General features: G+C 40.8%; 1 pseudogene; it reads right to left on the bottom strand.

The window, feature by feature from the left end:
• Positions 1-336: 336 nt before the first annotated feature.
• On the bottom strand, positions 337-10,567 carry LOC109213054 (annotated as a pseudogene).
• Positions 10,568-14,274: the final 3,707 nt, after the last annotated feature.

Here is a 14,274-nt window from a genome sequence, read left to right as displayed (position 1 = left end):
TACGTCTATCACAATTAAATTTTAATTTAATCTTTCAATCATTGACAATGAGAATGGCTCCAGTCTTTGTCAAATTCTAATGGATTACTATCTATATTGAGTGCTTGACAATTAACATGCAGACTAATCCAAAGCCACTAAATCAAAACTAAAGGTATCAAGGAATACACAATAAAACTTAATAAAAATAACAAAGAAGAACAATGACAGCTTTAATTAGCTTCGTAAACTAACATCTTCCAAAAGATAAAAAAAGATCAGAAGCACATATTAAAGCTACGATGACGCTCGAATAGTCTTACTATAGGTTCACATGGCATCACTGCTCTTAACCTGCTATTGCGTCATTGGTGAGTACTCCCCCCTAAGCTTGGCCAGTTCGACGTCCAATTTCTTCTCGAGTGCAACCGCCTCTTCCGAGTATTGCAGCCAATATTTGTGTCTCAAGGAAGCTAGCCTATCTTCATGATCTCTTATCACATTGTGACGACCCGACCCGTCGTCTCATGTGTTACTGCTCCGTTTTCCCCGTTTATTTCTTCTTCATATTTCGTTATCGGTATGTGGTGTGCGAGAGTTGATTTGGATTGGTTTGATAAGAAATGAGACACTTAGTCTCTTTAAGGAAGGCTTAAGTTGGAAAAGTCAACCAGACGTTGACTTATGAGTTATAAGGCTCGGATGTGATTTCCGGTGATTCGGTTAGCTTCGGGAAGTGATTTGTGACTTAGAAGTGCGATCGGAATTGATTTTGGAGGCCCGGTGTAGAATTAGGCTTGAATTGGCGAAGTTAGTATTTTGGCGAATTCCGGTTGGTAGGTGAGATTTTGATCCGAGGGTCGGAATGGAATTCCGAGAGTTGCTGTAGCTTCGATANCAATAAAGCACGAGTGGTTCTCGTTAAACTCAGGTAATTTGCAGATGAATAAGAGAGAATGACTCTTGAGAATGGTTTTAATGTGTTCAAGAATCTACATGTAGCACTCAGGTGTTTTAAGGTGGTGTATGTGACTAAAGACAGTGTTTTCAATAGAAAATGTCAAGACTTGTGGTATTTTTATGTTGATCATGGGATCCTATGTGTCGATACCTGGAAAGTAAAGGAAGCGAATTTAGATTCGCAGAAAGTTCTCAGAGTGAAGTATTCTGGAATGTGGTATTTCTGGGAAACAATTGAGAGAGTATTCAGTGGCCTATGGGTCTTAGACAGTGTGGTCTTATGTTCGAGTCTCGTGTGGTAAGCTTAGATTGAGGCATTGTGATGCTACAGCGCGGGAGAAATTTCAAGTGGATGATGAATTAAAAAGGAAAATTAGATAGATGGAATAGCTTGATAGTAGACCGAATCGGTATGGTAAGGATGTGATTAATTCTTCGTATGTGTTCGAGGTAATGGGCTTTTACAGGTATTGTGCAGCAAGGCTCTTGAGTTCTGACAGCTTGCTTAGCTTGGTTCGAGTAGAAGGATTCAGTCCTGGCAAATTTAGCTTGTGCAATGGAATTGGGGGAGAGTTCTTGATAAGTTTTACCGTGGTTTAGAGACGTATAAATTGCCTATGGGCATGCGAAGCATGGAATGTGTAATGATTTCTCTTCTTGATGGGATTGATGGAGAGTTCTTGACTAGTGGAGTACGTAGATGTTTGTGGTTAGGAAGGGAGATGGAGTTCTCATGTTATACTAGTGTGGTATGGTATATGCGATATGTGGTGGAGGATTGGGATTTGTGTGTGTAAGGTTACGGTTCTGTTCATAATGGAAAGTCATTAAATTCTTAAGCAGCACGGGCAGCTGCAGGTGATTAAAGAATCGATCTTCAAATGATTAAGGAAAATGGTATTGCCAACCATAGTGATTCGACGGGGGTATATGTTCCAGTAAAAGGGCAATGTGATGTAAACTGATAATACTTCGGTAGTGTTGCGGCATTTGGGATCGACTGTTGATATCTGAGTTTGTTTGATGGCACAGGGAAACTTTAGAATACCTTTCGTGGGATGATTGGGTACTTGAGGTGTGATATGTATTCGTACGGCGCAATTTGGGATCAGGTATAGTGATTTGTGTGCTATATGGAGTTGGAGACTAGGAGTTCTCGTGTTCAGGCTATGCAGTTGTTGTAAATCGTGTGTATCGGCACCGTCTAGCGGTTATTGGGAATTAGAGGTCCGAGTGGATCTTTCTTTGCTTGGTATGCCAAATTTTGGATATGATAATGGATTGTAGGCTGGTTGTCTCAGTGTTGGGTTATTCTAGACTATTGTGCAACGGGCTAGGCCGGAAATGCCACAGGTTGAGCGGCAAGGTGCATTGGATTATGTTCTTGCAGAGTGGTATATATTTCAAAAGATGCAGCGGACGGCTGAGAAGGATTGCTTTTCTTAATGGGGCATTCGTGATGGATGTCAGTGCAGAGGTTTCTACCATTGATTCAGTTCCGGTATTGAGTGACTTTTCGGATGCTTTTTTTGTGGCCGGGCATATCGCCGGGTGAGATGGCGGATTTCGGTATTTATTTGGTGTCGGGCACCGTATCGTACGGCTCTGGCAGGAGTTATAGTAGTGGAAGGAGCAGCTTCAGGCTTCTTGGTATTGAGTTCGTTGGCAGGCCAATGTGGCTACGTATTTAGCTTGAGTTAGCTTGGTTAGTCTTGAGTTGTATTGTTGAGGGACAGGTGGATTCGATCGTTATTGAACTTGTTAGTGATCTGGGGAGATCTATGAGTTGCTTTTTCTGTGCTGTGAGGCGTTATGATTTGTTGGTTATGGGCACACGTGGTACAGATCTATTGGGAATTCATAGTGGAAGTCGAGCGGGAAGAGTAATCGGATGTTGCTCGGTAAATGGAGTGTGGGTTATGACCTTTCGGGGTAGATTCAGGTGTTCTATTTCTATGATGTGAGACGGGGTCTCAGCCTTGTGTTGTGATGATACTGATGAGCTTGAAGTACAGCTCTTTTGTTTGAGTTATTTTCATGATTTGAGTATATTCAGGTCGTTTCTTGTTGGTACGCGTATTATGCAAGTTGTGGCTTAGGCCTGTATTGAGGTATCATATCACCAGAGTGGTGTGTTGGATTCGAGGTGATCCTTAGAGTCATTAATGAATACGAACAGAATTGATTGCAGCTCGTTAGAGAGATAATATCAAGGTATGGCCCGGAAATCTGTTGTGATATTAGTCAAAGGGAAGTGGCTTCATGAATGGTTGATCTGAGGAATAGTTACGGTTTATCGCGTGTTTCATTTGTTGTTGGCAGTATATGGAAGTGTTGGAATAAGACTTTAGCTAATAAAAGGTTTTCTATCGGTATTTGGTTATTATGGGCAACTGCTGTAAATAGAGGCTATCGTTTCGAGTGTTTGGATTATGTGGTATATCATATGATTTCACCTGAGGTTGCAAGTATGGGTTATTACAGCTGGTTCGGGTTTATTCTGGGTATAGATGTGAGGTTCTGATATTGTGTATGATTTCGGAAAGTGCAATGTGGTTCTATGGTTTATGGTTTAAATGGACTGTGAGATTTCGGCTATATTGTGTTGTCGGACCTATATGAGATAGGGTGACGTGAGATCACCCCGGGTATATGCTTGGTAAAGTTATTCAGCTGTTGGTTAGCTTCTAGGACAACTCTGGGTACGCTCGAGGACGAGCGTTTGTTTAAGTTGGGGAGGATGTGACGACCCGACCCGTCGTCTCATGGGTTACCGCTCCGTTTGCCCCATTTTATGCTTCTTCATGTTTCATTATCAGCAACGAGTGAGTTATAGTTGAATTGAATTGGTTTGGATAGGAAATGAGACACTTAGTCTCTTTAAGGAAGGCCTAAGTTGGAAAAGTCAACCGAACGTTGACTTATGAGTTAGAAGGCTCGGATGTGATTTCCGGTGATTCGGTTAGCTTTGGGAGGTGATTTGTGACTTAGGAGTGCGATCGAAAGTGATTTTGGAGGTCCGGAGTAGAATTAGGCTTGAATTAGCAAAGTTGGCATTTTGGCGAATTCCGGTGGATAGGTGAGATTTTGATCCGAGGGTCGGAATGGAATTCCGAGAGTTGCAGTAGCTCCGTTAGGTGATTTTGGATATGTGTGCAAAATTTCAGGTCATTCGGAGGTGTTTTGGTCGGGTTTTGATCGAATGCGTAATTCGGAAGTTTTTAAGAAACTTAGGCTTTGATTTGAGGATAATTGAGGATTTTGATGTTAACGATAGTGTTTTGATGGTTCGAGCGAGTTTGAATAAGGTAATAGATCATGTATGTGCTTTTGGTTGAGGTCCCGGGGGCCTCGGGGTGAATTCGGGTGGTTAAACGGAGAATTCGGAGTTTGTTGCATGTTTGAAGTTTGCTGGTTCTGTCATTTCTGCATCTGCGGAAAAGGGAACCGGCGATAAGACGGTTCCGTCCGATGCGGCGTATTGGTCGCAGAAGCGGTCCTTGAGGGACCAGGGTTTTCCGCAGAAGCGGACGTGGATCCGCCAATGCGGCTACCGCAGAAGCGGTTCTAGACCGCATAAGCGGTCCGGGGGAATTTAAGTGAGATCGCAGAAGCGATCGTTTGGTCGCATACGCGGTGACCGCAGGTGCGGCATATTAACCGCAGAAGCGGAAAAACGGTCAGGGTTTAAGTGAACAGTGGTTCACGAATTTGAAAGAGAAGAAAAATATTTTGGACTTCGGCTTAGGCGGTTTCTTGGGCGATTTTGAAGAGAATTCGAAGGGGCTTCATCAGGTATGAACTATTGGACTCGGATTATGTTTATATAGTGTAAAATCATGGATTGAACACTGAAATTTAAGGGATTAAATGCTAAAAATGGAGGTTAGGGCTTGAAACTTAAGAGAGCTTAAATTGATGATTTGAGGGGTCAAATGGACTCCGATTCTTGTGAGTTTGATATGTATAGACTCGTGGCGAGATAAGGATCGTTTTGATGTAAAGTTTTCTGGATTTCGAGAAGTGGGCCCGGGGCTCGGGTTTTGCTAATTTTGCGATTTTTGATATTTCTCGAGTCTTTTCGATTGGGTTATGTTTCTTTGGCACATTGTAACGTATTCGTTGTGGTTTTGGCCAGATTCGACGCGCGAGGAGGTCGATTCGAGAGGAAAGGGCATTGCGAGCTAGTCTTCGGCCGGCTAGAGGTGAGTAATAGATGTAGATGATGACCTGAGGGTTTGAAACCCCGGTATATCACATTGTGACGCTATATTGAGGCGAGACACGTACTCTATGACGAGTGCGGGGTCGATTGTGACTGGGGATTGTGACCTAGTCCGTTCCGATTGATGTTCGTACTGTGTTCTTGACTAGAAATTGTTTGGTAATCATCCTACTTGGATTTTATGAATATGTTTGGGGCTTTGTGCCTATCATTTGCATCCTTCAGGGATCCTTATCACTGCTTCCATGATGCTTAGCATATTTCATGATATCAGTCCTGAGTTAGACACTGCCTCGAAATGTTTAGTAAATAAATAAACGGTTTAAACACTTAGCTCTATAATTCCTAATAATTGAAACTAAAAATGAACAATTTGACTGTGCCCGAATGGCTTGCATNGATTTTAAGTTAGACCGCAAAAGCGGTTATTTTGACGCAGAAGCGGGAACCGCAGGTGCGGTATCCCAACCGCAGAAGCGGAGACCTGGCTGGGTTTAAGTGAACAGTGTTTTCACGATTTTGAAAGAGAAGAAATATTTTGGACTTCGGACTAAGGAGATTTTGGGCGATTTTTGAAGAGGGTTTCGAGGGCTATCATCAGGTATGGATTCTTGGACTTAGATTATGATATTATTGTGTATAAACATGGATTAACACTGAAAACCCAAGGAATTAAAGGGTAAAAATGGAGGTTAGGGCTTGAAACTTAAGAAAGTTAAACTAGGGATTTGAGTGGTCAAATGAACTCCGATTTTGGTGAATTTTATATGTATGGACTCGTGGCGAGACGAGGAATCCGGTGATGTGCATTTCGTAATTTTTCGAGAAGTGGGCCCGGGGCTCGGGTTTTGCTAGTTTCGAGATTTCTGCTATTTCTCGATTGTTTTCGATTAGGTATTGTTCCCTTAGCATATTGTGATGTATTCGTTCTGATTTTGGTTAGATTCGACGCGCGTGGAGGCCGGTTTGAAGGGCAAAGGCGTCGCGAGCTAGGAATTTCGTCGGTTCGAGGTGAGTAATACTTGTAAATGATATCCTGAGGGTTTGAAACCCCGGGTTTGCACATCATAGTGCTGTATTGAGGTGACTTGCACGCCGGATAGCGAGCGTGGGGTAGAGCACCGTTGTGGATTATGACTTGGTCCGTCCCGATTGATGAAATTACTACGTATTTGACTGAAACTACTTGTTATCATCTTGATTTGGGCTGATTGCCATATTTTGGGCTTCGTGCCGACTATTTGAATCCTTCAGGGATTGATATCACTGATTTTGCATTACTTTGCATGTTATTTGACCTCGGTCCAGGGTTTTAATACTGTTTTGCAAATTCAGCCATTTTTCATGATTTGAAAACTTAAATGATATTCTACTGACATTTTGAGCTGAGAACTGCTATTTTATTATTGCCCAAGGGGTTTATGTGCATTTCTGGACTGAGCATGGATCGGGCTGCGCGCCGCAGCAGTGTTATAGTGATTTCTGGATATATGGATGGCTCGGGCTGCACGCCGCAGCGGTGTTATATTGATATTGCGCTTGGGCTGTAGGAGCCCCTCCGGAGTCTGAACCCCCACAGTGAGCGCGGGTACCCAAATGGATCGGGCTGCACGCCGCAGCGGTCATGTGCATTGGATTGCATTCATGCATTGGTTCCTATTTGTACTACGTGTCATGACATTCAGCACTCTCATATCATTGGCATCCATGCTACTTCTTGCACTGTTTACCGGATACCCTGGTGTTATTTGTTGATGGAGTGTTGTGCCCGAGGGGCTGACTTATGTGCGGACTTGCACTATCTGATTACACATTCATTTGCTTGACTGTTGGAAAAGGATATTTTCAAAAGAGGTTTTTTTTAAAACCGAGCCAGATATTTTCTAAAGGATTTTTTTCACGGTTTTACTGTTTTCTCAAAGGGTTGTACTGTCCTATATAGCATGATGGAGTGCTCTTACGTGATTTCTCGTCTCTCAGTTATTATTTACTCTTATTACCACTGAGTTGGAAGTACTCACTCTACTCCCTGCACCTCGCATGCAGTTGCAGGTATTGTTCACCCGGTAGCGGGTGATTAGCGGACTGAAGGTAATACTAATGTAGCTGAGCAAGGTGACCGCCAGCGTTCGCGGCACCGGACTTCATCTTTTGGATTCCAGATTTCATTTTATATATATCTGACCCTGTAGTTGTGTTCCTACTTCTTAGATGCTCGTGACTTGTGACACCCCGGTCGGGTTATGTGGGGTTGAAAATACTGATTAATATGGCCGTTAAGTTGTATTATTCTATTCACTTATGTTTAATAACTGTTAAAGAAATGATTTGGGTAAGTTGGCTGGCCTTGTCTTCACGAGAGGCGCCATCACGACCGGGTATGGGAATTGGGTCATGACAAAAGCGGACGTGGTGTGAAAGTGTATTGACCAAGAACATAATAAGGATTCCATAACTATATATAGGGAGGGAACCTTCCTAGAAAAGGGGGGCTTTTTGTAACGACCCGGTTAGTCGTTCTAAGAGTTGTAGCCCCGTTCTCTCATTTCTGTTTCTTTATGTGTTGTTCAGCTGTGTTGAGTTGTATCTAGTTGGTAGGTTTGGGTTCGAAGTAATTTTGGAGTGAAATGAACACTTAGTCTTTTAATTAGAAAGCTAAGTTAGAAAAGTCAACCGGAAGTTGACTTATGAGTAAAAGAATTCGGATTTGGATTTTTATGATTCGATTAGCTTCGTTGGGTGATTTAGACTTCAGAGTGTGTCCGGAATATATTTGGAGGTCCGTGGTAGAATTAGGCTTGAATTGGAAAAAGTTTGAAGTTTAGAAGTTCTTAGGCTTGAATTCGAGGTTGATTTGGTATTTTAGTGTTGTTTTGGGTGTTTCGGAGGTTTGACTAAGTTCGGGTAGAGATATATGACTTGTTGGAATTGTTGGTTAAGGTCCCGAGGGCCTTGGATGAGTTTTGAATAGGTTCGGCTTGTGTTGCGCTCGTTTTTCTTATGTTTCGACGCCGTTTCTTCAAGCATAAATGATATCATATTGAACAAATGAGCTCCGATTTCTTTTTTGATNACACCGCAGCGGTCATATGCATTGCATTGCATTCATGCATTGGTTCCTGTTTGTACTACGTGTCATGACATTCAGCACTCTCATTTCATTGGCATTCATGCTACTTCTTGCACTGTTTACCAGACGCCCTGGTCTTAATTGTTAGTGGAGTGCTGTGCTCGAGGGGCTGACTTATGTGCTGACTTGCACTATCTGATTACGCATTCATTTGCTTAACTATTGGAATGGATATTTTCAAAAGAAGTTTTAACTGAGTCCAGATATTTTCTAAAGGATTTTCACGGTTTTACTGTTTTCTCAAAGATTTGCACTGTCTTATATAGCATGATGGAGTGCTTTTACGTGATTTCTTACCGCTCAGTTATTATTTACTTTTATTGCTCATTGAGTTGGAGTACTCACTTTACTCCCTGCACTTCGCGTGCAGTTGCAGGTATTGTTCACCCGGTAGCGAGTTATTAGCTGATTGAAGGTATTACTATTGTAGCTGAGTAAGGTGACCGCCAGCGTTCGCGGCACCGGATGTTGTCTTTAGCATTCAAGAATTTATTTTTGTATAATATTGGCCCTGTAGTTGTGTTCAGGTTTCTTTAGATGCTCGTGACTTGTGACACCCCAGTGGGGTTGTGTTGGGTTGTAAATACTGGTTATTATTGTCGTTAAGCTGTATTTATCTGTTCATTTATATTTAAAAATTGTTAAAGAGACGATTTGGGTTAGTTGGCTGGCCTTGTCTTCACGAGATGCGCCATCACGACCGGGTTTGGAAATTGGGTCGTGACACACATTCTCCGTCTTTTTCACAAATTCGTCCATTTCATTGTTCTGGAGTTTAATAAGTTTTGCAACTTTCTCAGCCCTGGCTCGATGATCCTCAGCCGAGGAAGTAGTTGCATTAGATTGATAGATTATTTCACGATGATCCTGCTGTATCTTTTCAAACTTGTCCTCCTCAGAAGCCTTAGCCCGCTTTTGGTGCTTGGCGGCTTGGTTCTTGAACCATAGGAGCTGTTGATTATGCTCTGACATCGGCATTGCTGGATTCCCAACAGTTTCTTGATATGACCGAATCTCGAACTTCAGCCTTGACTTCCCATGTGAATGCCGATTAAAGTTGTCCATGTCTCTTTTCTTGGCCATGTAACCATAAAGCTTACGTTTGCCCCCAGGATAAAAGAGATCTGGATTGTGTTCCCATGCATCTCTATCTCTTCCCTTATCAGAAAACTGCTCACTGAGACGTAGAGCCTCCATGTATCCCACGGCAGTGGCCTCAAAAATCAATACACTCACACCACGATGGCCTTGTGGACCATATGAACTTCGGGCGGCCTTGACAGCAGCATAAGAGCTGAAATAATCATGCAACTCCTGATTTCCCATTCCAATCCACTTGTCATTTTCATCTTTTTCAAGCACCGTGTTCATTATAATCACCGTCGGTGGCCACACAATTTCCTTATCTTCAAATTCGCCGCCACCCCATCTTCCATACACTTTACCAGGAGGTACAACAGAAGTTCCCCTCCGACGCAGCTCCTCCTCCAAAAGCTGAGCAAGTTGTCTGTGTAATTTCATCCTAAATCCTTTTGTTTTTGCGTGGGTCATCACTGACTGTATCCCTGGAAACCACTCAATTGCACCCGGACCGCCTTTGCATGCAGGGCAGTGCCACTGTCATTCTGGATCATTAATCTCAATGACAGTCAAACTGTCAAGACATTCGAAAAGTTTCTTGAACCAACGACTTTTCTTCCGCACCTCATAACTCATTTCATTCCCATCTTGATCATCAATGTCGTCATCACTCGGAAGCTCGTCATCACTGTCATCATCAGGCAAATCCGATTCATTATCCTCCCCATCATGGGCCTTGACATCATCAGCAACAGGAGAATAAGTATCTTGGCCCTCATTGGAACGAGCGACAGATGACCAATCCCAACCATTCTTCAGGGCAGGAGTAACTGCAGCAGGTGTTGGTTTGTAGCATTCTCTGCCAGCAGGTTTTCTAGGATGATAATTAGGCGTAGACCAGTTATTCCTAAAACCCTGTCCCGACGATCCAACAATATTGTTACACATTCCCAGTTTGGCTTTTGGAGTAGGATTCTGAGGAATCCATTGATTCTTCCCAGCATTGCTACTTCCACCCTTGTTCTTGGACTTTCTAGCGCACACTACCCATCCATCTCTTTTATCAGCATTAGCATATCTTCTACGCCTACATTTATATCATCAACCTTCAGTGTAGTATTTGTTTCACATATAGCTTTCTGCTTTGCTGATGAATTACAAGGCTTTGCAATCCCTTTATTTCTGGAACTCATCTTTGGATGAAACTATAAAAATCAGGCTTCTTGCTAGAGAAGGAAGATGTCCAAACAAAAACAAAAAAAAACAGATGAAACAATCATGAGAAATGAAGTATTGACTGAGAATTAATTCCATATATTGCATACTATAAATCAACAACAACAACAAACCCAGTGAAATCACACAAGTGGGTCTGAAGAGACTAGTGTGTACGCAGACGCAGACGCAGACGTTACGCCTACCTTACGAAGGTAGAGAGTGTGTACGAAACTAAAATGTACAGACTTCAGTAGGAAATGACATCAAGATCAAGAAGATAAAAGCATTTATATATGCAGTTCTTCCTTTTGAAAAAAAAGAAATGCTTTTTGAGGATTTCAATATCAATAAATGAGTAATCAGTAACTATACATATTCTACTTTCAATCTTATTTACACTAACCAAATATTTTTGCATTGCTAAAATAGCCAAAAAGTAGTAATTCTTCCAAAAAAATCTACTTCATTTTAACTCTTACACTACCACCTTCATCTAGAAACTATGAAACTCCAATGTCACCTTAAAAATTGTGTTCATAAACTTACCCTCAAAGATAAAGGATCATTTTTGTTATTTTTCTCAAAAAAGGAGTACAAAAAAGAAAATAAATCAACCAAAAGTGAAAAGGAATTATTAAGAGAAAAAGAAGCTTACAAAAACTTAAGATTCTTGAATCTTGATGATGAATGATCCAAAAGGATAATCCCAGTCTTTCTGTTTCCTTTGGGCACTAATTTGTTTTTGAAAAGGAAGTACTTTTCAGTTCACTTAAGGAAATGGCCTCTTGAGGTTTCCAATACAATATTCTTCCAAACTAATAATTCCTCCTGCAAATAAATAGAGCCACTTGGTAGGCGTTTAGACACAAGAATTGTAAAATTCCAAAAATGGTAAAAAAAAAAAAAAAAAATCAAGTAAAAATATTATTTGAAATTTAGAGTTGTGTGTGGACATAAATTTCAGTTTGAGTTTTTTTTGAAGTTTTGTGAGTGATTTGATGCTTTAACATCAAACCATATTTGAAAGTTTTTTGATGCATTAACAAACCATATTCAAGGGGAGGTGCCATGGTGCATACTATTCTCCGATGACATAGTTCTGAATGATGAGTCACGAGCCGGCGTTAACGAGAGGCTGGAAATTTGGAGACATGCCCTTGAGTCCAAGGGTTTCAAGCTGAGCAGAACGAAGACGGAATACCTCGAGTGTAAGTTCAGCGCTGAGCGGGGGAGGTGGGCGTGGATGTAAGGCTTGAATCACAGGTTATACCAAGTAGAGGCAGCTTCAAGTACCTTAGGTCGGTTATCCACGGGGGAGGGGAGATCGACGAGGATGTCACACACCGTATTGGGGTAGGATGGATGAAGTGGAGGTTAGCATCCGGAGTCTTGTGTGACAAGAGAGTGCCAACGATACTCAAAGGTAAGTTCTATAAAGCGGTGGTTAGACCGGCCATGATGTATGGGGCTGAGTGTTGGCTTGTTAACAAGGCACATATCCAAAAGATGAAAGTAGCAGAAATGAGGATGTTGAGGTGGATGTGCGGGCATACTAGGATGGATAAGATTAGGAATGATGATATTCGGGATAAGGTGCACGTGGCTCCCATTGATGACAAGATGCAAGAAGCGAGGCTTAGATGGTTCGGGCATGTACAAAGGAGAAGCCCGGATGCTCCAGTAAGGAGGTGTGAGAGACTGGTTGTGGAGGGCACGAGAAGAGGTAGAGGGCGGCCTAAGAAGTATTTGGGAGAGGTGATCGGGCAGGATATGGCGAGGCTTCAGATTTCCGAGGACATGACACTTGATAGGAAGTTGTGGAGGTCGAGTATTACGGTTGTAGACTAGGAGGTAGTTGAGTTTTGCCTTACTTTGCACCTTTGAGACCCTAGTCTGATAGGATTTTTGTCTAAGATAGCTAGTGGCAATGTCGTGTCTTACTTCTTCTTCTTTTTTTTCTTTTTTTTTTCTGTATTTTATGTTCCTATTTTCCCTTTGATCTCTGTGGTGAACTAATATCGTCTCCTTTTGTCTTTTTATTCTCTTGAGCCGAGAGTCTTTCCGAAACAGTCTCTCTACTCCTTCGGGGTAGGGGTAAGTGAAAATTAAAAATTTTATGAATAAACGCTGATTTCGAAAAAAAAGTGAAATTTTTTTGGGAAAAAAAATTATGTCCAAAACGGGCTCTTAATATCAAACATGGGGTGTGGTATGTTATATATTGTGTCCAACTAATTGGTCAGACAAGTTACCATCAAGTGGTATCAAGGAATACACCAAAAAGAAAAAGTGTTATAAATAGAATTTTATTTATGGTGAATGTCTATATTTAGAGAGATTCTAAGGTTATTACTTGGTGGCTAAGTCACCCTCTCCCAATAAATAGAGGGTTCTATTCCATTGTAATTCATCCCAAATCAATAAGAATTCTCTCCCTCTCTCTCTTTCTATGCAATATTGTTCTTGTTCTTTTATTCTTTTATAACACGTTATCAGCACGAGACTCTAACCAATTGAGTAGAAACTTTGGGATTGATCATAATGATTGTCAATTGTTCTATGAATTTCCTTCATGATTAAATTCTGGATTTAAGGTAAGTATTTTACCGTATTTTTCTCTTTTATTTTATAATTTGATTTTAAATACAAACAAAGACAATAAATTTTGATTACAACTCTAATGGAGTTTGTAAGAAATTATAACCACTCGAAGTTTTAAAATTTCTATGCCTCGCCATGATCAAATTCATGTATGATTGTGGGCAAAGAATTGAAAACTTGTCCCATTGAATTTGCTCCATTCTCATTCCCTTAAGAGAATGTGATAGCAGTATGTGATAAGTCTGAAAGAAGACAAAATTATTATTATGAATGTATCAATGGATGTGGACGTGGCAATAGACGAAATTATAATCGTCATCATTGTGATAATGAGAATAATAAGGATTCTCAAAATAATCCTTCACTCTGTGAAAGTAATATTTGTCATCGATTTGACATGAGATTTTATAAAGCATATATAGATGATTATAGTCCATTCATGATGTGAATGTGACAACATCTTATTTATGAATACATATTCATTCTTGGAAGAATATGAACGTGCTAGTGGTAGTGAATATACCACACTCACCTCTAGAAAGAGGTTTGAGATGATATAAGAAAATAATATCATTATTATGGATGAATGGTCATTGGTCACGTACCTATTGTACGCCAAAATATTTGGGCAATGTGATTATTAAAGGACAACAATAATGCAAGAAAGAACTTGCATATAATTTTGACCGTAACCGTAATGGTATAACTTTCTCTTTAAAAGAGATATTCACCATATTGATGTTGATGAATATGTGGTAGTACCAAATTAATTGAGAGCTCTGGAAGAGCCAATTATTACTATTTTGGAGAAATAAAATTTTCGTAGTAAGTCTCAAAGAAACTTATTTAGTTTCTAAAGTATTCGCGAAAGCGGTTGGTTATACTGAGACTATAAATAAAGGAAAGATTTAATATCTTCATTTACTACAACTTGTAGCGGGGTAATATGTATGTGAAAAGCTACCCGCTTTATTCTCCAGTTTGTACTACACAAATAAAAAAATACCACAATAAAGTGGATATTTATTGATCTAAAAACCCATATCATAATAAACTTGGAGTTTATTGATGATTGCACACG

This window comes from Nicotiana attenuata, unplaced genomic scaffold, assembly GCF_001879085.1.
Source record: "Nicotiana attenuata strain UT unplaced genomic scaffold, NIATTr2, whole genome shotgun sequence".
In the NCBI taxonomy this organism is placed as follows: Eukaryota; Viridiplantae; Streptophyta; class Magnoliopsida; order Solanales; family Solanaceae; genus Nicotiana; species Nicotiana attenuata.
This window is presented reverse-complemented; position numbering and strand designations above follow the sequence as displayed.